The following is a 22,652-nucleotide window of genomic DNA, read 5'->3' on the forward strand; positions in this document are numbered from 1 at the left end:
GGCTTGAATGTCTTCATGACATGGTGGCTGACATCCTCCAGAGCAAGTGATCCAAGAGAGCAAGGCAGCAGCCACATCTTTCATGACCTAATCAGAAGTAACATCTATCATTTCCACAATATCCTATTGGTTACTTAAGTGAGCCTGAAGAGTATGAATAAGGAGATAAGGAGGTAAGAACCATTAGGGGCCATCTTGGAGACTGGCCAGCATACTATGGCAACATACAAAGCAACGACATCTGGATTTTTCCTAACAACTTTTATTTCTTTGAAGTCTTCCTTGCTTTATGCAAGTAGCAGCTGCCATTGAATAGGATCCAAGATAGGATCTGATTACTTTTCCGACCTCCTCATTAAAATATATATTTTCGGCTCCAAATTAACTTTACTATCTCTCAGTTCTAAATCTTCCCTTTCCAACCATCCCAAACAAGCCGCTCTATAGTTCCACATCTGTCTTTGTTCTCTCCCCTGTCCAGGTCCCCAGCCTATTCTCTGTAAAGGTGTCTAGATGCGGCCAGACTCGACTGTATCTTTTGCTCTCACTCTGGCAGAGTGGCAGTGTGCTGCCTGTGCCAAGGCAATCACTAAAGAGAAAGGATTTGATGCTGTCAAAAATGCTTATACCTGCTTAGGCCACAAGAAGAGGAATAGTGTTGAGAATGATGGAAGTGATCATGCTGGTCAGATCTTCACAAAATGCTCAGGAGGCATTTCCCGACAGCATACTTTTTAAACAATATATAATTGATTTCAGAGATGAAAGGAGAAAGAGAGATAGAAACATCGATTATGAGAGAGAATCATTGATTGGCTGCCTCCTGCATGCCCCAAAAAATCACTGGGCCACACCAGCCGGGCTGGCAGCACACTTTAAGAGGCATCTACCAGCATCTGGAAAAAAGAGAATAACCAGAACAATAGGGAATATGAAACTTTGCCTCAAGGGGAACAGTTGTAGAATCTAAGGTCATTTCTTTGAGAAAAGACAGTATTCTAAGAAGCTTGACTTCAGTCTTCAAACAGGCTTATTCTGTGTATCCACAGGACAGGACTAAAACTAATGGATGAAATTTACAAAGACACAGGACATTTTTTAACATGATTTGTCAAAACTGTCCAAAATTCCAAAGAGCTGCCCCAAGGTGATGGGCGTTTCCCGTCAAGCAGAGGCTGAAAGAGTCCGGCAAAGCTTCCTTGACAGAGGGAGTAGAGACTCGGGACAGAAAATTGGACTAAGTGACCTCTGAGACCAAAGTTCTAAGCACTTAAAACTTTAGTCCTTTCTTTGCTACTAGTACCATTTTATCTACATCAAGAATCCATCCTACCCAGTTTAATTGGTACAGGGACTAACCTTTTGCATAGATAACTCCTATTAGAGCAAAACCTTATGCATAGATAACTCCTATTAGAGCAAAAGGTACAAGTTGAAACCAAGTCTTTTTAAAATGTGGACAGTTGCTCATTTTCATGACAATTGCATTGAACTCATGCTTTTTAATGGGTGATCCATTCTCAAATTTTTATATTATTATGTAGTGGGTTCCAAAGTAGGTGTTGGATTAGTAACTGCCTCCCATTCAAACTGATATACTCTTATACCTTATAGTATTCAAGGACATCTGAGATAAACTTATTGGTTATGTTCTCCCACTTTGCAGGGGAAGACACCAAGCAAGAACAAAACAAATAACTCAGTCTAGGCAATGAGCCTGGGACTGAACATTATTAGTTCATTGTTTTTTCCATTAGACTATATTGCCTTTTCTCTACTTGACTACTTTCTAAATTAAAACAAACAAACAAACCCTGTGTCTGTGTGTATGTGTGTGTATGCCCGTGCATGTGCCAGAAAGACAAATACTAAGAGAAAAAAGAGGAGACACTGAGAGAGATTCTGATAAGATAAAGCGTGTGTAAAAAGCTAGTCTGTAACCTAGTTATCATATATTTGAATGCCTTTAACAGTGGAGACAATTTTGATGGAAATGGGAATGTCACCTCTGATGACAAAGAAATAAATATCCACACCTAGTTATATGTTGTGACTAAATGAAATTTTTAATGCAAAGGTGTTTACTTAAAACACTCTGTAGCTTCCTTCTCTCCTTCCTCCATTTACCATTGTAAGTATCCCAGAGTATGAATGGGTGCTTTCACAGGTGTATGGGACATCGCACTGGCCCTCAGACACTATTTAGTACAATCATTTCATTTCATGGACATGTGAAGTAAACTCCAGAAAAGCCCCCAAACTGTATCAGCACACAATTATCAAAGGCCTTTTTTTTTTGATAGCATAATGCTACTGGCATTTCAGGAACAATCCATCTTCCTCTTGGTAGGGAGAGGAAGTGGGAATTGGTAATCTTTTCTAAAGCTATATTTCTAAGTTCAACCAAATTTGCCTGTCTGCTTTTGAAGAACCCACGGTATTGACAGAACCTTAGGGTCCCATATTGAAATCCTTAGGATGATACTCAAGTCTGCTTACGTGAGACAGCCGCCTTACCCCACTCCCTGCCAAGAGGATTACCAGTGTCTATTCAAAGAAGGCCCTGGGTATGGCCCCTTCGTCAAATTATCCTTTCATAGGTGAAGAACACAAACTTGGAAACTTAATTAGAATTTGAAGAAAGGCTATTAGAATTTTAGGATGTCATTTGTATTCCATTTCTAAGATGTGGCGTGGCTAATGAATTCTAATAAGCAAAAGAAGCCAAAGTATTCTTCATAACTGGATGTGGATTAAGTCCTATGACCAAACTCCTTTAGCACAAAATACTGCCACAGTCTTCCAAAAGCTTTCTGTGCCAGCCTTTCATTTTTGGGAAATAACACTTGTTAGAGCCTGTAATCTCCCTGTTCCTCATGTTGTATAATCCTAAATTCCTTTATTATTTTCTTTTATTTTAAGCTTACAAGAAGAATGATAAAGACAAAAAATTATTTAAAATCTCATTTTCTATTTAAATTTATTTTAAATTATATTAATTTCTTCTAAAAGATAATTTTATCAACCGTGATCAAAACATATTTTATCTTTTATAAGTAAAGTTGAGGAAACTTGCAAATATGCTTCTTAAAAACCCTGCAAATTTTTCTCAAGTTGTGTAACATTTCAAATTGCAAATTACCACATGAATAAATAAATCCAAGCCCAAAGCAGATAGGAGATAACAAAATAATAAGTACAAAATCAAAAATAAAGGGGTGGGGGATTATCAGTTGCTAAGGAAAATGAATAAAATAATCCTATATAATAAAAGGCTAATATGCAAATCGACCGAACGGCACAATGACCGGTCACTATGATGCACACTGACCACCAGGGGGCAGATGCTCAACACAGGAGCTGCCCCCTGGTGGTCAGTGCTCTCCTAACCCTAACCCTAACCCTAACCAGGGGGAGTGCCCCTCAGCCAGAAGCCAGGCTCACAGCTGGCGAGCTCAGAATAGAACTATGTCTCTGTTCTTCTTTCATTCAGGAAATCACTCCCAAAATATTAGAACAAGAAGAAGCTTGTTCTTTCATCTTCAATGAAAACAAAAGTGCTTAGTAACTCCAACAAGACAGGAAGTAGTTACAGTATTTGTCAAATTCAAGTGCCTGGGCTGGGGGTTGGGTGAGTGGAAAATATCCCTCCCCAAACAAAGGTACCAAAAAACACAAAAACAAAAACAGAAAAAAACACACCAAAAAACAAGTAGGATGATACCTCCAACTTTGTTCTTCTTTCTCAAGATTGCTGAGGCTATTTGGAGTCTTTTGTGGTTCCATATAAGTTTTTGGAATATTTGTTCTAGTTCTATGAGATATGCCATTGGTATTTTAATAGGAATTGTGCTGAATCTGTAGATTGCATTGGGCAGTATGGACATTTTAATGATGTTAACTATTCCTATCCATGAACAAAATATATACTTCTACTTATTTGTATCTTCCTCACTTTCTTTCTTCAGTATCTTATAATTGTCAGAGTACAGGTCTTTTACCTCCTTGGTTAAATTTATTCCTAGGTACCTCCTTTTTTTTATTGCAATTGTAAATGGGATTTTCTTAATTTCCCTTTCTGATAGTTCATTATTGGTGTATAAAAATTTCACTGATCTATGAATATTAATTTTGTATCCTGCTACTTTACTGAATTCATTTATAGTTCGAGAAGGAGAGGTGTTAATTCTACTTTGAATATTTGGTACAATTTACCTGTGAAGTCATCTGGTCCAGAACTTTTGTTTGCTGGGAGTTTTTTTGATTACTGCTTCCATCATTAGTTGTAATTGGTCTACTCAGATTTTCTGATTCTTCCTGATTCAGTTTGGATATGATTTCACTTATATGTGGAATCTAGTGAACTAACAGACTCATAGATACAGAGAGCAGACTGACAGCTGTCAGAGAGAAGGGGGTTGGGAGCTTGCGTGAAAAAGGTAAAGGGATTAAGAAAAAAACACACAAAAAACAGACATAGCCGAAACCGGTTTGGCTCAGTGGATAGAGCGTCGGCCTGCGGACTGAAGGGTCCCGGGTTCAATTCCGGTCAAGGGCATGTACCTGGGTTGCGGGCACATCCCCAGTAGGAGATGTGCAGGAGGCAGCTGATCGATGTTTCTCTCTCATCGATGTTTCTAGCTCTCTATCTCTCTCCCTTCCTCTCTGTAATAAATCAATAAAATATATTAAAACAAAACAAACAAAAAAACAGACATAGACAACAGTATGGTGATTGACAGAGGGAAAGGGAAGGTGGTTGAAGAGTGCAAAGGGAGGATAAATGGTGACTGAAGAAGACTTGACTTTGGGGGATGAACGCCCCATACAATATACAGATGATGTATTATAGAATCATACACTCGAAACCTGTATAATTTTTATTAACCAATGTCACCCCAATAAATTCAAAAAAAATAAAAAGTAGGGGAAAAAGCATGTGTGTGTGTGTACAACTGTAACATGTTAATTCTGCACAATGACTATAAGGTTGTTTGTTCTGTTTAGCCTCTGTACTTTTGTGAATATTTGGAAAATTCCTTAATTAAATTTTTAAACCTAAGGGGGGCCAGGGGATTGTCAAGGATGGGAAAGAAAAAAAAGGACACATATGTAATACCCTTTGTAATACTTTAAGCAATAAAAAAAAATAAAAATAAAAATAAAATAAGAAATAAAAATAAAAGCAGACGAAACCAGTTTGGCTCAGTGGATAGAGCGTCGGCCTGCGGACTGAAGGGTCCCAGGTTCGATTCCGGTCAAGGGCATGTACCTGGGTTGCGGGCACATCCCCAGTAGGAGATGTGCAGGAGGCGGCTGATCGATGTTTCTCTCTCATCGATGTTTCTAACTCTCTATCTCTCTCCCTTCCTCTCTGTAAAAAATCAATAAAATATATTTTTTAAAAAATTAAAATTAAGGCAGCTACAATTGTCTTGAAGAACTCTAAAGAGCTAAAGAAATAGAAGTTTCTGATACCACTGAAATGGGGTGCAGCTAGATATGGCAAGTGGGAGCTGAAAAAAAGAGAATGGTTAAATGCCTATACAGATATAAGGAGAAGTTACATGCTAGATTCCCACACATTCAGATAGGTGATTACCTTTCCTACTCCTCCAAAAGAGGAGAGTTTTGTTTACTGGAGAAAAAGAAAGGCTGTAGATTTTGGGACACCAGACACAGAGGAAGATGTGGTGAGTTACAATACCCAAAACAGGAGAATGAGGGAAAATCTGCACATTGAACACAGAGATTCTCCATCACCAGCCCCCTTCCTCCTTCTACATCCGGAAACCATAGCTGGGCAGATATCCTCCAGGAGGAAAATTGAATTGCCAGAGAAAAAGATTCATAGAGACTTATAGTTGGGAGGTTCACAACAAAAATTAGGCTGAGCCATCAAGAAAGTGCAATCAAAACCACAATGAGATACAACTTCATACCCACGAGGATGGCTATAATAAAAAAAAAACTCACACAACATATCTGTGAAGGCATACCTATTATTAAAACAAGAGCTACCTAGAAAGTGGAGCAATCAGAACCCCGCCTCATACATTGCTGATGGGAATGTAAAAATGGTGCAGCCAATTTGAAAACACTCTGGAAGTTTCTCAAAGGGTTAAACATACAGTTATCATATAACACAACAATTCCACTCCTAGGTATACACCAAAAAGAATTGAAAGCATATCTCTACACAAAGACTTGTACACAAATGTTAGAGCAGCAGTATCCATAATAGTCAAAAGTGGAAGTAACCTAAAAGTCCATGAACTGATGAATAGATTAATAAAATGTGAACTATCCATACAGTGAATTATTATTTAGGAATAAAAAGAAATGAGATATTGATATATTCTACAATATGGATGATCTTTGAAAACATTATTTTAAGTGAAAGAAGCCTGTTACAAAGAACCACATATTGGCCGAAACCGGTTTGGCTCAGTGGATAGAGCGTCGGCCTGCGGACTGAAAGGTCCCAGGTTCGATTCCGGTCAAGGGCATGTACCTGGGTTGCGGGCACATCCCCAGTAGGAGATGTGCAGGAGGCAGCAGATCGATGTTTCTCTCTCATCGATGTTTCTAACTCTATCTCTCTCCCTTCCTCTCTGTAAAAAAATCAATAAAATATATTTTAAAAAATTAAAAAAAAAGAACCACATATTGTAAGTTTCCTATTTTGAAATGTCCAAAATAGGCAAATCTGTAGACAGGAAGTAGATTAGTGGTTACCTAGAGTTGAGGGAAATGGAGAGATGAGGGGTTAGTGGTGGAAAACTAAAGGGTGAAGGTTTTGTTTTGTTTTTTTGTGTGAGGTTAATAAAAATGTTCTAAAATTGATTATGGTAATGGATATACAACTCTGTGAATATACTAAAAGCCATTGAATTGTATGCTTTAAATGGGTGAATTGTATGGTATGTAAATAATCCTATATAATAAAAGGCTAATATGCAAATTGTCCCTATGGGTGGGAGTTCGACCAACCATGAGTTAGATGTGCGCTGACCACCAGGGGGCGGCGCGGAACATGGTGGGCTCCGATGACAATCGTGGGTGGCAGTGGAGGCACTGTCGGCACCAATGGGCCCTGATGAGAGCCGGACCACGGTGGGATGGTGGAGCAGGTGAACAGGCAGCACCAGGCCAAGGCGGGTGTGAAGGGAGGCCCTGGCTGGCAGCCGGTAGCTGCTAGGGACCCTACTTGTGCACGAATTTTGTGCACTGGGCCTATGGTATCTCCATAAAGCTGTTTTTAAAAAGTCAGGTTAGCCAACTTAGTGCCCTTCAAAAATGTTGCCCTGTCAACAAGCCGCTCCCAAACACACAGAACTTCCAATCAGCTCAGCCTTCAACAGGAAGAGGCAACCAAGTATCACCAGACATTTGGGAAATGCCTCCATTATGAAAGATGGAGACTAAAAATGGACAAACTAGGGGGAAAAAAAACTCAAAGAAAACAAGAGTTCAGAGTCAATGCAAAGAATATAGAAAAAAATCAAGAAATTATACTCAATATTCTCAGAGAAGACATTGGATCCATAAAGTGAAGACTATAAACAAAGGAAAGGAAGGGAGGAAGAAAGCTAAAAAGACACAATGAGAAAGAAAATATAGGAAAATGAGAGGTTTGGTAAATAAGGGACATCAAATAATAGATATTACAGAACAGAGATTAGGGGAGGAAATTAACAAGTAAATAATATAAGAAATTAACAAAAAAGGAGAAGTTAACAAGTAAGTAATGCAAGAAATTTATCAGAACCAAAAGATATGAGTCTATAAATAAAATTTTTAAAAAGCTGACTGAACATCAGTAATAATGAATGCAAAAAACCCCACACCAAAATCCATTATAATGATATTGTAAAACACTAAAAATGCAATGTAGATTCCAAGAGACAGAAAAACAACAGTTTATATACAAAGAATTGGAAATTAGAAAGGCATCAGAATGGTAAAAGAGAGTGAAACAATTCATTTAAAATTCTAAGGAAAAATTACTTTTCCTCAGGATTATATGCCTAACCAGATCATCAGCGTGGGTACAATTAAAAAAAATCTTTTCAATCTCTCAAAAAATTTATCTCATAGGCATGCTTTTTCAGGAGGTTTCTAAATGGATGTGCTTTAACAAAACAAGGCTGTAATAAAAGAAAAAAGAGAAGATGTGAATCCAAGAAACAGAATCCAACGTGGAATAGGTAAAGGGAATTCCCAGAATATTAGTGTAAGACTATTTCAGGATTATAGCACTGTAGCAGGACTTTGAGAGGAAGCAGTACAGATTGGAAGGTTGGAGGTCTTCAGGATCAATGTATCCCAGCTAGACATGGAATTGGTAAACTTGTTGATAATTCTGATCATAAGGAAAATGTTTCAAAAAGAGTTTTTCAAAGCTGTTGGTGTGTGGGGGGAAAGTTAAGGAGATGTTGAAAGAAAAATAAACAAATGCAAAACATCTAATTACACTATTTGGCTCAAAAATACAATATTTTTGTAGTCCTAGTAATGAAAACATAATGTAGTAATGGAAACTGATTTAACATCAACAAAAATTAAGATAGGAGAATGAACATCAGTAAACTAAAAGTTCCACCTATCATAATAGAAAATCAATTAATGATATCAATTGCTGAACCTAAGTATCAGTCTTTAATAGCATTTAGTATTATAGAAGTAAATTCCGAAAAGGGGGGGGGAGCTAAAAGAATTGCAGATTTTTCTACAGATGGGAGCAGTGGGGAGGGGAGGAGAGGGCAAGGTACTACTTTTTTATTTTTACTATAAGACTTTTGGCACTCTTTGATCTTTAAAAACTATTTGCATGTAATAATTTGATTAATGATAAAGGTAATTTTGAAATTTATATAAAGAGAAGGTAGGTGATTCTCATTGACTCCCATGCCACATTGAATCCTTAAGCAGAATTCCATTGCTAAATGTAGATGTAAATAATTTGCTAACTTCAATTGCTGCAGCAGCCACCCTTCCTGAAGAATGAGACAGGTGAAGGAAGTGGTCATCACAGGTCCAGAAAGACAAGAGTGCGGAAACTCCTTTTCTAGGGGTCTCTGGTGTTCGCTCTGGACACTTTTAAAATTGCTTCTGAGAACCTTTCCAACGTAATATGTGCGTAAGTCCCTAAAATTCTTAGAAATAACTAGAAGATCTTTTGAGAGTGAAAAATTTAAGTTTCTTCCCCCATCACAAAAACTCCAAGCAAAATCATTCCATTAGCATTCAGTATTCAAATATTAGTATACCTTAGTTTACATTCCGATGCTTTCTTTAAGGGTACATTTAAAAGTAAACATGCAATTTTTTAAATTATGAAGCTAATATCTATTTGTGATTAAGAAATAAAACTGCAGTTTAGAAACAAGTATATTTAGAAATAAAATTTGTTCTCCATTCCCATCTCCCCACAACTCACACTCTTTAACAGTGGATTTTAATAACTTGGTAAAATCACTCTGTACGCCACTATATTTTGAGACTTCAAGGGGGATGGAGATAAAAAAGCAATTCAAGGAATTGACTGGTATATATGTTGAGAGACTGAACAGAGGTATGGGATAGACAATAGATCTCCAGCCCAGGGAACCAAACCACAATCTCTGCAGCAATTGGTCTACAATGATCAGGACTTTGTCAGTGACTGCTAGCTTACCTATTTTATTTCATTTTTACTCTTGCTTTTAACTCAGGACTAACCAGAGAAAACCAAATGTGCTCCCCAAATCAATCCCACAAAATTCCCTACTTCTACTTATCCAGCCTCCAGCTTTCTCATGTCAACAGTAAAGCTTTCCCATTCTATTGCCTTCCTTTGAGTCCCTACCAAACACAAGTGATGGTAGCTGACTCCTGAGCAATAGCAAGTTCTGAGTAAATAGCCACTGTTCTCATTCAGGTGGTCATCATTTATTTCCACAATGACAAGAAAAAGTTCCTATAAGAACAAAGATAATATTAGAAAGACTGTTTAGTTTGCTACTTTAATAAAAGCTTCATTCATTAGGTTCAGCTAATATATATTATGCAAGTATGAGTCAGGCACAAAAACAAATTTTATTTATCTGGGACAAAACTTGTCAAAGAAGGAAACTACATAACTGAATCTTTGCGAGTTGGAAATTCAAATCTTGAGTCATTGTTTATGATCTATAGCAAGTAAACGATTTACTTCAAACTTTTCAAAGTTCCTTGGTAAAACATAAATGAAGAGAAGGCCTCACCAATTAACGTAAGGGCAGAAAAAGAATTACTAATAATAATGTTTTGTTGCTAGTCTTATTTTAAAAAATCTCTTAGTACCCCTGAAGGTTTGTAACACTATCGTTAGTCATTTTTTAAAAAATTATATAAATTATTATTTGTGTAAGGATTATTGTCCACATCCCTTCAATTATGTTCAATTTACTATTCCAGACCACAAGGTTTTTCATTAATAAAGTTGGCAAACAAAGCATCTGAAAACATTTTGCTTCAGGGAATTATATTCTGGTAAGTTTTACTGAATACAACATTTTCATTAGCTCTGCTAATGAACTGTGCTTATTCCTTTTGGGAGCCATGATTTATTAAAATAATTAAAAGTTTGAAAAAAACACCAAAAGAATTACACTCATTCATTTTGAATATGACCAGGGTATTTGCAATAGAAAAATTACTGAATATTCCCTAACGTCATGGTGGCTTTTAAACACTGCATAATTCTGGGTATTGCCATCAGGAAAGCATTGTACCATTGCTCATTAGAAGGATAATGTCATTATAATAGCTTTACTCTGAGGGATAAACCAGTTAAATGAAGCACCAAAAAAAGAAAAGCAAAAGTTTGTTTGGTGAATCATTCTTTTTTTTAAATTTATCTTTATTGTTGAAAGTATTACAGACGTCCCCCTTTTCTCCCCATTGACCCCACCTCCTCTCCACTCCCATTTTCTCCCCAGGCCTTCACCCCACTATAGTCTGTGTCCATGGCTTATGGATAGATGCATATAATTTCTTTGGTTTCTCTCTTCTCTCTCTCCCCAATCCCCTTTACTCTGAGGATCCTCGGTCTGTTGCATGCTTCCACGTCTCTGGATCTATTTTGTTTGTCAGTTTATTTTGCTCATTAGATTCCACATATGAGTGAGATCATAGGGAATAGATCCCAATCATTTTGTTCTATAGTTTGTTGACTCCGCATTGAGCCAGAAGGAAATGTTGTAAGACTATACAGTTGTTATAATGGGTTTCTAGGCTTCATTATCTCTGCTCATGAAGTCATCTGTTCACACTTAGCTTTAAAAGTTAATTGTGAACAAATCAGGAGAGAATATAAACTCAAACATAATGTAGCATTTAGGAAGATCTCCTTGGACCAGTACTTTGGTCCTCTTCTTTGCATTGTGACCTTGTACTGGGAACTTGGGTGTGATGGTGCTGTTCTGGTCCAAAGTGCCAGGAAGTTCAGATCAGGTCAAAGTCAAGCTCAAGCCAGGCTGACTCTGAGGTCAGCTTATTCACATGTCCTTTTTTTAGGCTGGAATCACTTGAGGAACAAACGCTACTGGAGATCATTAGAGCTATTCTCCAAAGCCAAACCAGTGGCTTGTCAGCAAAAATGCCCTGTGTGTTAGATCTGGACTCTGAGCACAGAATATCATTGAGTACCTTTTACGTTTGGACATGAAGAGAAGGCTGGGCAAGAGTGAGCAAGAGAGACTCCTATTCAGAGAAAGCGCTGACCCCCAAATCCTCCATACTCAAGGAGGAGTTTGCTTTAAAACACTTAACCATGGTCTTCTTAATGTAAAAGATAGTTTTCTAAAGAAGTGATTAGGCTAGGGGCTTATATTACAGGATAACAAAGATTTGATCCAATCCAGAAGGAGAACTGCGTTAGTCCTTTTGCCCAAAGGGAAGCCCTCCTGTCCAAGGGTTCTGTTGGGGATGGTGCTGATGGATAGGAGGAAGTTGGGTCTCTGAAGGCTCTGGAGCAGTGGTTCTCAACCTTCCTAATGCTGTGACCCTTTAATACAGTTCCTCATGTTGTGCTGACCCCCAACCATAAAGTTGTTTTTGTTGCTACTTCATAACTGTAATTTTGCTACTGTTATGAATCGTAATGTAAATATCTGATATGCAGGATGTATTTTCATTGTTACAAATTGAGCATAATTAAAGCATAGTGATTAATCACAAAAACAATATGTAATTATATATGTGTTTTCCGATGGTCTTAGGCGACCCCTGTGAAAGGGTCGTTCGACCCCCAAAGGGGTCGCGACCCACAGGTTGAGAACCGCTGCTCTAGAGGTTGGTCAATACACCAAAGTCAAGGGTCATGGAAAAACTTGTTCAAGTAGGAAATGTGAAAACATTAGCAATAAGGAATCCTTAATGGTCAATTCAGTTCAACCAATATTTAATACCACCTAGTATGTTCTAGGTAGTATGACTACAAAGGTGAATGTGACCCAGTTCTTGCCCTCAAAGAGCTTATATTTAAATGAAGGAAGTCGATACAGATAATCCTATATAATAAAAGCCTAATATGCTAAGTGTCCAACCATTGGTTCGACCGTTCAATCAGTCACTATGACATGCACTGACCACCAGGGAGCAGACGCTCTGACCAGTAGGTTAGCTTGCTGCTGGGGTCCGGCTAATTGGGACTGGGTGAGATGGGCTGGACATGCCCTGGAGCCCTCCTGCGGTCCCTCCTGCGGTCCCTCCCCGGCTTGGATCATGCACCAGTGGGGTCCCTAGGCCTGGCCTACGCCCTCTCGAAATCTGGGGCCCCTCAGGGGATGTTGGAGAGCCAGTTTCGGCCTGATCCCCACAGGCCAGGCCAAGGGACCCCACCAGTGCACAAATCTGTGCACCAGGCCTCTAGGTTAAGTATAATGCGATATGTGATTAAAAAAAAAAAAAAGTAAACCCAGGGCTGAGCCCTGAAGGATAAATTAGGAAGGATAAATAAGGAAGAAAGGTGGAACAAATTTCCAGGCTGGGAAGAGGAGGATGAAAGGGAGCAATGAGGTCTGGGAAAGTCAGAGGCAAGCTAGGCACAGAGAGGATTCTTCCTATTATTATAGATTTAGGACTCTAGATTTCTGTATATTTCTAAGAAGAGGAGTCTGAGTCTTTCTAGTTGCATGTCATAGCATGGTGACCTTCACAATCAGAAGCTGTATTCAGCATCTCATTGAAGTCCCTACTGAAGTGTGTACTATGTCCTGCACAGAGGGCTGGGATTTAGCCATCATCCATCCTTCCTTCCTTCCTTCCTTCCTTCCTTCCTTCCTTCCTTCCTTCCTTCCTCTCCCATAAGCTTCTCTAGTCTTCAGATATATCTCTGTTAATCTTCTTTTCCTCCCTCTTCTTTGCTTCCCCATTGAGCTTCTCCAAAATGACCTCATTTCATAAAGCATGTTAATTCTGAGCTGAATTTGGGTCCCTAAAATGACCCCATTTGTAGGAAAGCTTGGAGTTCCCAGCATACTTTGCTCCCAGGGAACTTAAGTATCCTGATATCAGGCTATTTGGGGAGTGATCCCATCAGGCAGGTGTTAGTTCTAGAAAGATAGCTTAATTGAGCAGGAGACCGAAAGGGAGAGATGGCACAGGGAGGAAGGAAAGGAGGGAGAGAAGAATGGGCTCTAAAGACTGGGATCTTCCTGGGTTTGCAGCTGCTCTCTGACATTCCCAGCTCCTAAGGGTCCAACTTGCAGAGGGATTATTAGTTCCTGGGCTCAAAAATTATATTGGCACAGTTACCATAGTTTTTGGAAAATTTGCCATCTGATGAAGTGAACCCTAAGATTACTTTTTCTTCACTTACATTTTAGTCTAGTTTATGTGCTCAGTGAAGAAACTTTAGAAAACAGAAAAGTACTAAGAAAACAACAAAAATTGCACAACCCAAAGAGACTTCCAATATTTGCTGTAGATATTTCTAGTATTTTTCATACATATATATTTTCCCTAAAAAAATAATATTATACATGTTATTTTGTAGCATCTGTTTTTAAAAGGGAATTTACATTTATTTTTCAGCTTCAAAGAGTTTAACAAGTGATAATGACAGAAAATTAAGAATCTGCTGAGTGATATTTATTCCTTGGAAATGTGTGCTACAATTCAATTAATGGATTAAACATTACAATATGGGCATTTTATATAGATGTTTACCCATTTACAATGATTATTAAACATACTAGAGGCCTGGTGCATGACATTCGTGCACTGGGGGTTGGTCCCGCAGCCCGGCCTGTACCCTCTCATAGTCTGAGTCCCGCCACCATAGCTGCGCTCACCAGCCGTGAGCCCGGCTTCTGGCTGAGCAGGGCTCCCCCTGTGGGAGCACACTGACCACCCAGGGGCAGCTCCTGCATTGATCGTCTGTCCCCTGGTGGTCAGTGTGTGTCATAGCGACCAGTTGTTCTGTTGTTTGGTTGATTTGCATATTAGCCTTTTATTATATAGGATACCATATATCTATACAAATATACATTCTCTAACCTGGGAATCATATCTGAGTGGTCCTGTCAATATTTTGCCCTCGACTCGATAAGCAATCTCTTTTTTTGGTAATAAAATAGTAGACTTTATTATTCACACGATTTGTTTCCTTTTTTTTCTTTATTGATTAAGGTATTACATATGTGTCCTTATCCCCCCCCCCCTCCTCCACTCATGCCCTCACCCTCTTGGTGTCTGTGACCATTGGTTAGGCTTATATGCATGCATACAAGTTCTTTGGTTGATCTCTTTCCCTTACCCCTCCCCTCCCCTACCTTCCCTCTGAGGTTTGATGGTCTGATTGATATTTCTCTGTCTCTGGATCTGTTTTTGTTCATCTGTTTATGTTGTTCATTATATTCCACAAATGAGTGAGATCATGTGATATTTATCTTTCTCTGACTGGCTTATTTCACTTAGCATAATACTATCCAGTCCCATCCATGCTGTTGCAAATGGTAAGAATTCCTTCTTTTTTACTGCAGCGTAGTATTCCATTGTGTAGATGTACCACAGTTTTTTAATCCACTCATTTGCTGATGGGCACTTAGGCTGTTTCCAAATCTTAGCTATTTTAAATTGTTCTGTTATTAACATTTCTGATTGGTGTTTCTAGTTTCTTGGGATATATTCCTAGAAGTGGGATCATTGGGTCAAATGGGAGTTCAGTTTTTAGTTTTTTGAGGAAACTCGATAAGCAATCTTAAGGGAATCAACTCAAATTTCTTTTCTGGATAAAGTCCAAATTCTTAAACATAGTGTATGAGGTCCTATATTGTCAGGTCCATCCAACCATATAAGATCACATGCAGTTCCTAGGATGTACCATGTTCTTCTGTGCTTGCATGTGTTATAAACATGATTTTTTTTGCCTGAAATACTGCTTCCTGTATGCCTCAATAACTTGTCTTTGCCTTTTAAAAATATTTAATTGTGGTAAAATACATATTACAAAGTTACCATCTTAGTAATTTTTAAGTGTGCAGTTCTGTAGTGTTAAGTACATTCACATTGTTGTGCAACCAATCCCCAGAACTCTTCATCTTGCAAAATTGAAACTCTATACTCATTGGACAACTCCCCGTGCCCTCCCTCTGGCAACCATCACCCTACTTTCTGTTTCTGTGAATTTAACTGTTTGAGGTGTTTCTTGTACATTGAATCATACATTGCTTGTCTTTTTATGACTGCTTTATTTCATTTAACATAATGTTTTCAAGGCTCATTCGTATTGTAGCATGTGTCAGGATTTCTTTCCTTTTCAAGGCTGAATACTCCTCCATTGTATGTATAAACCACATTTGTTTACCTATTCATCTGCTCATGGATGCTTGGGTGGCTTCTACCTTTTGGCTATTGTTAATAATGCTGCTATGAACATGGATATACAAATACTTCTTCAACGTCTTGCTTTAAATTTTGGAGGTTATGTATCTAGATGTAGAATTGCTGGATTATATAGTAATTCTATTTTTGTAGCCTCCTTTGTAAACTTTACTTTTTTATATTTCAGTGTCCTAGATTAATAATAAGCTACTTTTTTACAGAATGGCTTTTATTATCCAGATTATTTTATCAAATGAACGTACTTATTTAATTGGTTGCTTCCAATTTTTCATTATTAAAAACAATGCCAGATAAATAAATATTCATTCATAAGATTAATTCTTGGAAGTAGAATTGCTGGGCTAAGGGATATACATTTTTAAGGTTTTGCTGTATAGTGTCACAGTGCAAGCACAAGCTTCTAAAAGCTTCTTTTTAAGGTATATGAGCCTCTGTTGCCAGTATCCCGTAGCAATAAGACAAGGGTCAGCAGTTTGAGGTTCCCATGGTCTCTTTAATATTTAACCCAAAGAAAGTAAATCTTTGTATCAAAATTGTTATTCAGAAGTGAAAGGTATTATGTAAGTCATCAGTCACAAGAAATAATGACGATCAGATCTCTCCAAAATTTCAGTTAATATAAGTGTTATCAACTCCATCTTAAAAGGGCCCTCCCTAAACTCCTTCTTAAAAGGGCCGTCCCTAAACAAATATGCAAAGTCCCCTTAAGTTTGTATATTATGTTTCAGTTTACAAGCCACTTCTACTCACATTTTCTTATATACTCCTTATAGTTAGTTATTATTTTTTTCTAGTTTACACATGAAAAACTGAGACCCAAAGAAATGGCTTGCCTGTGGTCACAGAGCTGATAATCAGTGTTTTCTGGCTTCAAGTTCAGTGCTTTTCAAATTACAGATGATTCATTTACCAGTCTTATCATAATGAGTAAGCATAGTGCAGACTTTTTTATTTCTTTTCAAGCTGGAAAGAGGCAGTATTGGATTGGGGACAGTAGCTAAAAGCTGTGATTTAATAAGAATCCATTTTGTGGCTGATACTATGGAAATAAAAACAGCATTTCTTTTCACCTTTTCCCAAGAACTGTGTGAGGCCCTACACGGTGCTGGTTCAGTGTGGTGTCAAGCATGATGGGTTCTACGGTCACCCTATTTGGATTTGAACCTTGGCTTCACAGCACAAATTATGTGATTTGAACAAATTGACCTCTTTATACTTTTGTTTCTTCACCTATAAAGTGAACAATTTAACCGCTTTATACTTTCGTTTCTTTACCTGGCACCTGCTAACTGCCTGATACATAACAATTCTTTTTTTGTTGTTGTTAATCCTCACCCAAAGATATGTTTCCATTGATATTTTTTAGAGACAGTGGAAGGGAAGGGGTGAGACAGAGAGAGATAAATATGGATGTGAGAGAGACACACATAGATTGCTTGCGCCCTGACCAGGACCGGGAATCGAGCCTGCAACCGAGGTATGTACCCTTGACCGGCATCAAACCCAGGACCCTGAGAGAGAAAGAGAACAAGTAAGGAGAAGTGACACTGTCAGAGAAAGGTCCAGAACAAGAATATTCTGCAGAGCAGAAGTGACAGCAATAGCACCTTTCATTTGTATGGCATTTTGAGGTTCACAAAGTACTTTCACCTTCATTATCCCCCATAACTTACATGACATCTATTCCTGGTAATTGGTATTACTGTCACCACTTTACAGATGAGAAAACTGATACTCAGATATATTTAGGTGACTTGGCCAGCGTCATATACATTCTAGTCTAGGGCCATTGCTAACATTCTCACTGACGGATAACCTCTTCTATTCAGGTATTTAGAAAAAAAAAAGCTTAGATTCTCTGCTCAAGAATTTTTTTTAAAAGATTTTTTTTTATCCTCATCTGAGGATATTTTTCCAATGATTTTTAGATAAGAGTGGAAGGGAGAGGGAGAGACACAGAGAGAAACATCTATGTGAGAGAGACACATTGATTAGTTGCCTCCTGCACGCGCCCTGACCAGGGCTGGGGATTGCAGGGCTGGTAATCTAGCCTGCAAACAAGGTACATGCCCTTGACCGGAATGAAACCCGGGACCCTTCAGTCTGAGGGCTGGCACTTTATCCACTCAGCCAAACCTACTAGGGCTACTCAAGAATTTTGATGCGCACTGGGACTATGATGGACTTTCATAGTTCTTTAACCTTACTCCACCCCTTTGTTAAATTATTTATGGAAAACTAAAGGAACTTTGCTACCACTCCCAATTTGTTGGTTTCTCTCACAATATAAAAGACATTGTGTAGTGTATTGGGAGGGGTCAATAGTGTTTTTCTCATAAACATACTGACATTTATTAGCAGGAAGTCCACTGATGTGTTATGATGATCCTGGACATCTGCTTCACCTTTAGCCATTAATTAGCCCTTGCATTACTGCTATGTTGTAGCCTTCTTTTCAACTTTGGGGAGTCTAGTCTAAGAATGGCTGAGTGATGTATAGCAGTATAGTATAAATTGAACTGGGACTCATTCCTTCTTTTTTCTTTTTCAAGAAATTACATCAGCAAATCAGTATTACATCAGTAGTTTTAACACTTTTTATTTGTAGCAGAAGAATACATTTAAAAAATAAAATTCCATGTGGAGCCCAACTATATAACTGAACTGGCTGAAGCGGGGTGGGGATGGGAAGAGTTGGAGCAGCCAGAGTCCTGCCCACTTGGAAAGCTCCTTATATCCCATATGGTAAACTTGAGGTGCTTCTGTTGAACCCAGAGCTCCAAAGAATGTGGAAAAACACTGACCTTTGTAATAAAATTAGAATATCTATTTACCCTTTCTTCTGTCCACACAGCATTCATTGAGTCCCCCACTGTGTGTGAGATACTGTGTTGAATCTTGGGTGATGCTAAAGGATAGTGGGGAGAATATAAAGATGAGAGACACAGATCCATATGTCAAGGAGTTCACAATCTAGGAGGAGTAAGACCACAAAGGACTATAATACAAGGTAGAAAGGCTAAATTCCACAAGAAGGATTGAGATCAAGGGCCATGGAAGCATTCTCTTGACTTGAGGGCTCTAAAGTTTAGAAAATCCAACAATAATAACAAAAACCATGAACGGAGTTGTTTAACTTTGCCCTGGTGAAACTTAGAGGAAAAATTTCAATGTGTGGAAGTTATCTCTGAGAGGACAGATTATGGTCAGTTTTGGGCTGTCATCGTGCTTTTTAATAATATTTTTCAAGTTTCTACACATTACAGTTTTACTTGAGCTTTTAGAGAAAACCTTAAGAAAAAATAAAAGAACATCAGGACAAACTGCATGAAATGATATTATCTCTAATGTTGAAGTAAAACAGCAGATGAAATGCTATTTTAAACTTTACATGTATTATTTTAGTTTGGATGAGCTTGAAAGGGATAAACAGGAAAGATGACTGAAGTGTTAAGCCCCGGTTTAGAGACGCCCGGTTGCTGGGCATTCTAGATACTTCATCATCTCCATCATCAGCCTTCACTTAACTTCCCAGCCATAGCAACCCCAACCCCCATCCCCTTCCTCCTATAAACTCTAAATTCCAGGCACGCAGACTGATATTCCCCTAGCAGACTCTGTACTTTCTCATTCCAAACCTTCTCTCATTGTTTCCTCTGCCAGAATATTCTCCTTCTCTTCTCTCCACTTGTTAAAGTCCTCTCCACTTTTCCAAGTCCAGCTCACTTGCCACCTCCTCTGGGAAACCTTCAATATCTCTGCACCCCTCACCACCTCCCTTCTCAACCCAGAGGAATGCTGCTCTCTTTTCTGTTGTCATACATGCTGTTGATTCCTCTGTTACAGGATTTATCACAGTCTGTTGTGCAATGTTTTTTGTGAATATCCCTGTCACCACCCGAGGGCATGGAATGGTGCCCTTTTCATCGGTTTCCCTTAGCATAGCTTCTGGCACCTGGTAGGTGCTAGACAAATGTAGAGAATGAAGCAAAAGAAATCTGAGGACCTGAGGCTGAATAAAACAAGAAGAATTCTAAAACAAAAGAAAGGGATCAAGAAAGCAGATGGAGTCAGCAGGAAAAATACCTTCCCTCAGGTATTTCCTCTTCAAGGAAGACAGCTTGTTGAGCTTACCTTTTGCCAAGACCTGTTGCCACCTCATTTCCTGGGTTACCACAACTCTATTTCTCTTACCTTCACAAAGTGGGGTCAGAATTAGTTAGGGCTGTTTGTTGTTGTTTGTTAATCCTCACTCGAGGACATCTTTTCCCATTGATTTTTAGAGAATAGAAGGGGGTGGGGGAGAGAGAGAGAGAAGGAGGGGAAGAGAGATAAACATGAATGTGAGAGAGACTCAGGGATTGGTTGCTCCGGAACACACCCCAACTGGGGCCAGGGATTCAACCCGCAATGGAGGCACATGTCCTTGCCCAGGAAGGGAATCTAACCCAAAACCCTTCAGTGCGGGAGGTGGGGGGAGGGAGGGGTGTCAGGGTTGGGCAACGCTCTAACTGCTGAGCCACACGGCCAGGGCAGTTAGGGCTGTTTTGCCTTAAAGTAACAGAAATGTAATCCACTAGTAAAAATATAAAATAAAAATGAGGTGAGGGAAAACTTGTATGGAGGGATACTTAGAAAACTCTTAAAACTTGATGATAAAAAACCAAACTTCCCAATTTAAAAGGGCAAATATTTGAATAGATAATTCACCAGAGAAGACATATAGATGGTAAATAAACAGATGAAAAGATGCTCAACATCAGTAGTTATTAGGGAAATGGAAATTAAAACCACAATGAAACACCATACCTACTAGTATGTCTACAATTAGACTGACTAAACCAAATGTTGGTAATGATATAAAACAAGTAGCACTCTCATACACACTGGTCAAAAGTAAAAGTGATACCATGACTTTGCAAAAACAGTTTGACAATTTCTTAAAAAGTTAAATTCTACCACATAATCCAACTGTTCCATTCCTAGGCATTTACCCTAGAGAAATAAAAACAGACATTCAATGCAGACTTTGCACATCAATGTTCACAACAGCTTTAGTTGTAGTAACCAAAAACTGCAAACCACCCACATGTTCACCAACAGAAGAATGGATAAACAAACCAAGGTATATCCATAAATGGAATACTAGTTGGCAATAAAAAGGAATTAATTATTGGTACACACAACATGAGTGAATATCAAAATAATTATGCTGAATGAAAGAAGCCAGACATCCCACCACCACCAAAAAAAAGAGCATGTTCTCATTTATATAACATTCTAGAAAATGAACACTAATCTACTTTCCATCTACTGTGCAGGAAAGCAGATCAGGGGTTTCCCTGGGATGGGTTGAAGGGCAGTTGGGGGCAGGAGGAAGGGATTACCAAGGGCCATGAGGAAACTTTGGGTGGTAGAGGATGTATTTATCATCTTTATTGTGGTGATTGTTTCAGGGTATATATTTTCATCAAAACATAAAATTGTACTCATTCAATACATGCAGTTTATTGTATGTCAATTATACCTCAATAAAACTTTTTTTAAGGAGCTAGTAAACAGGTGGTTTCTTTTAAAACGAAACATGCACTTACCATACTCAGCAATTGTACTCTTGGACATTTATCCCAGAAAAATGAAAACTTATGTTTACATAGAAACCTCTACACAAATGTTCACAGCACCTTTATATATCAGAAAAACAAACAAACAAACAAACAAAAACAAACTGGAAACAACACAAATATCCTTCAGTGGGTGAATGACTGAACAAACTCTGCTATATTTATACAATGGCATACTATTCCTCAAGAAAAAGGAACAAATAATTGACATATGCAACAACTTGGAAGGTATTATGTTTAGTGATAAAAGGCCACCCGGAAAGGTTACACAGGTATTATTCCACTTATAATTGTCCTCAAATGATAAAACTTTAGCAATGCAGAGCAGATTAGTGATTGCCGAGGGCCAGGGATGGGTTAGGGAGGTGTGACCCTGAGAATTCCTTTGTAGTGATGGAACAGTTCCGTATCCTGATTGTTGTGGTGATTGCACAATTATATGTGGAATCAAATGACAGAACTACACACACAGGCATACACACAAATGGGTGCATGTAAAAACTGGTAAGAACCTAATGGGATCTGTAGTCTACCTAAGAGTATTGTATTAAAGTCGGTTTCCTTGTTTTGATATTGTACCACAGTCAGATAAAATGTCACCATTGGGAGAAGAGTGGTTCAAGGTATTCTATGAGCTATTTTTGCAATGTCCTGTGATCTATAACAATTTGAAAGTAAAAAGTTTACAAACATGTATAATGGAGACTAAAAACCCCCCACTTTTCTAGAGACTTCAGATTAAGCAGGTGGAGTTAAAACTCTATAAGACACACTTTTTCCCACGAGCTCATTTTAAATTCCTTTAATTAAGGTGCCAGCATGGGATAAAGAACAAATGAACTCATATTCCTCCCCATATTAAACAAAGGCAAAAGCCCAAAAATGTTGAACAAATTTTCAAACATATTGTTCTGATTGGTTTTATTTCTTCAAGGCAGAGGGCACTAGAATGTGAGTTATAGAGCAGAGACGGCATCATTATAATTCTAGGACCCAGCACAGAGCTTGGCTCATAGGAGCCCAGCAAAGGCTTTTGGTGGGAAAGAAGATAAGGAGGGACAGGGAAGAGATTAAATAAAGGGAAGAGGCCTTGGACAGTCTTCTTTTTTGTGTCAGTGGAAAACGGTTGTGTTTAGTTAACGACGGATCAATGTA

The sequence above is a fragment of the Myotis brandtii genome, unplaced genomic scaffold (assembly GCF_000412655.1).
Source record: "Myotis brandtii unplaced genomic scaffold, ASM41265v1 scaffold4, whole genome shotgun sequence".
In the NCBI taxonomy this organism is placed as follows: Eukaryota; Metazoa; Chordata; class Mammalia; order Chiroptera; family Vespertilionidae; genus Myotis; species Myotis brandtii.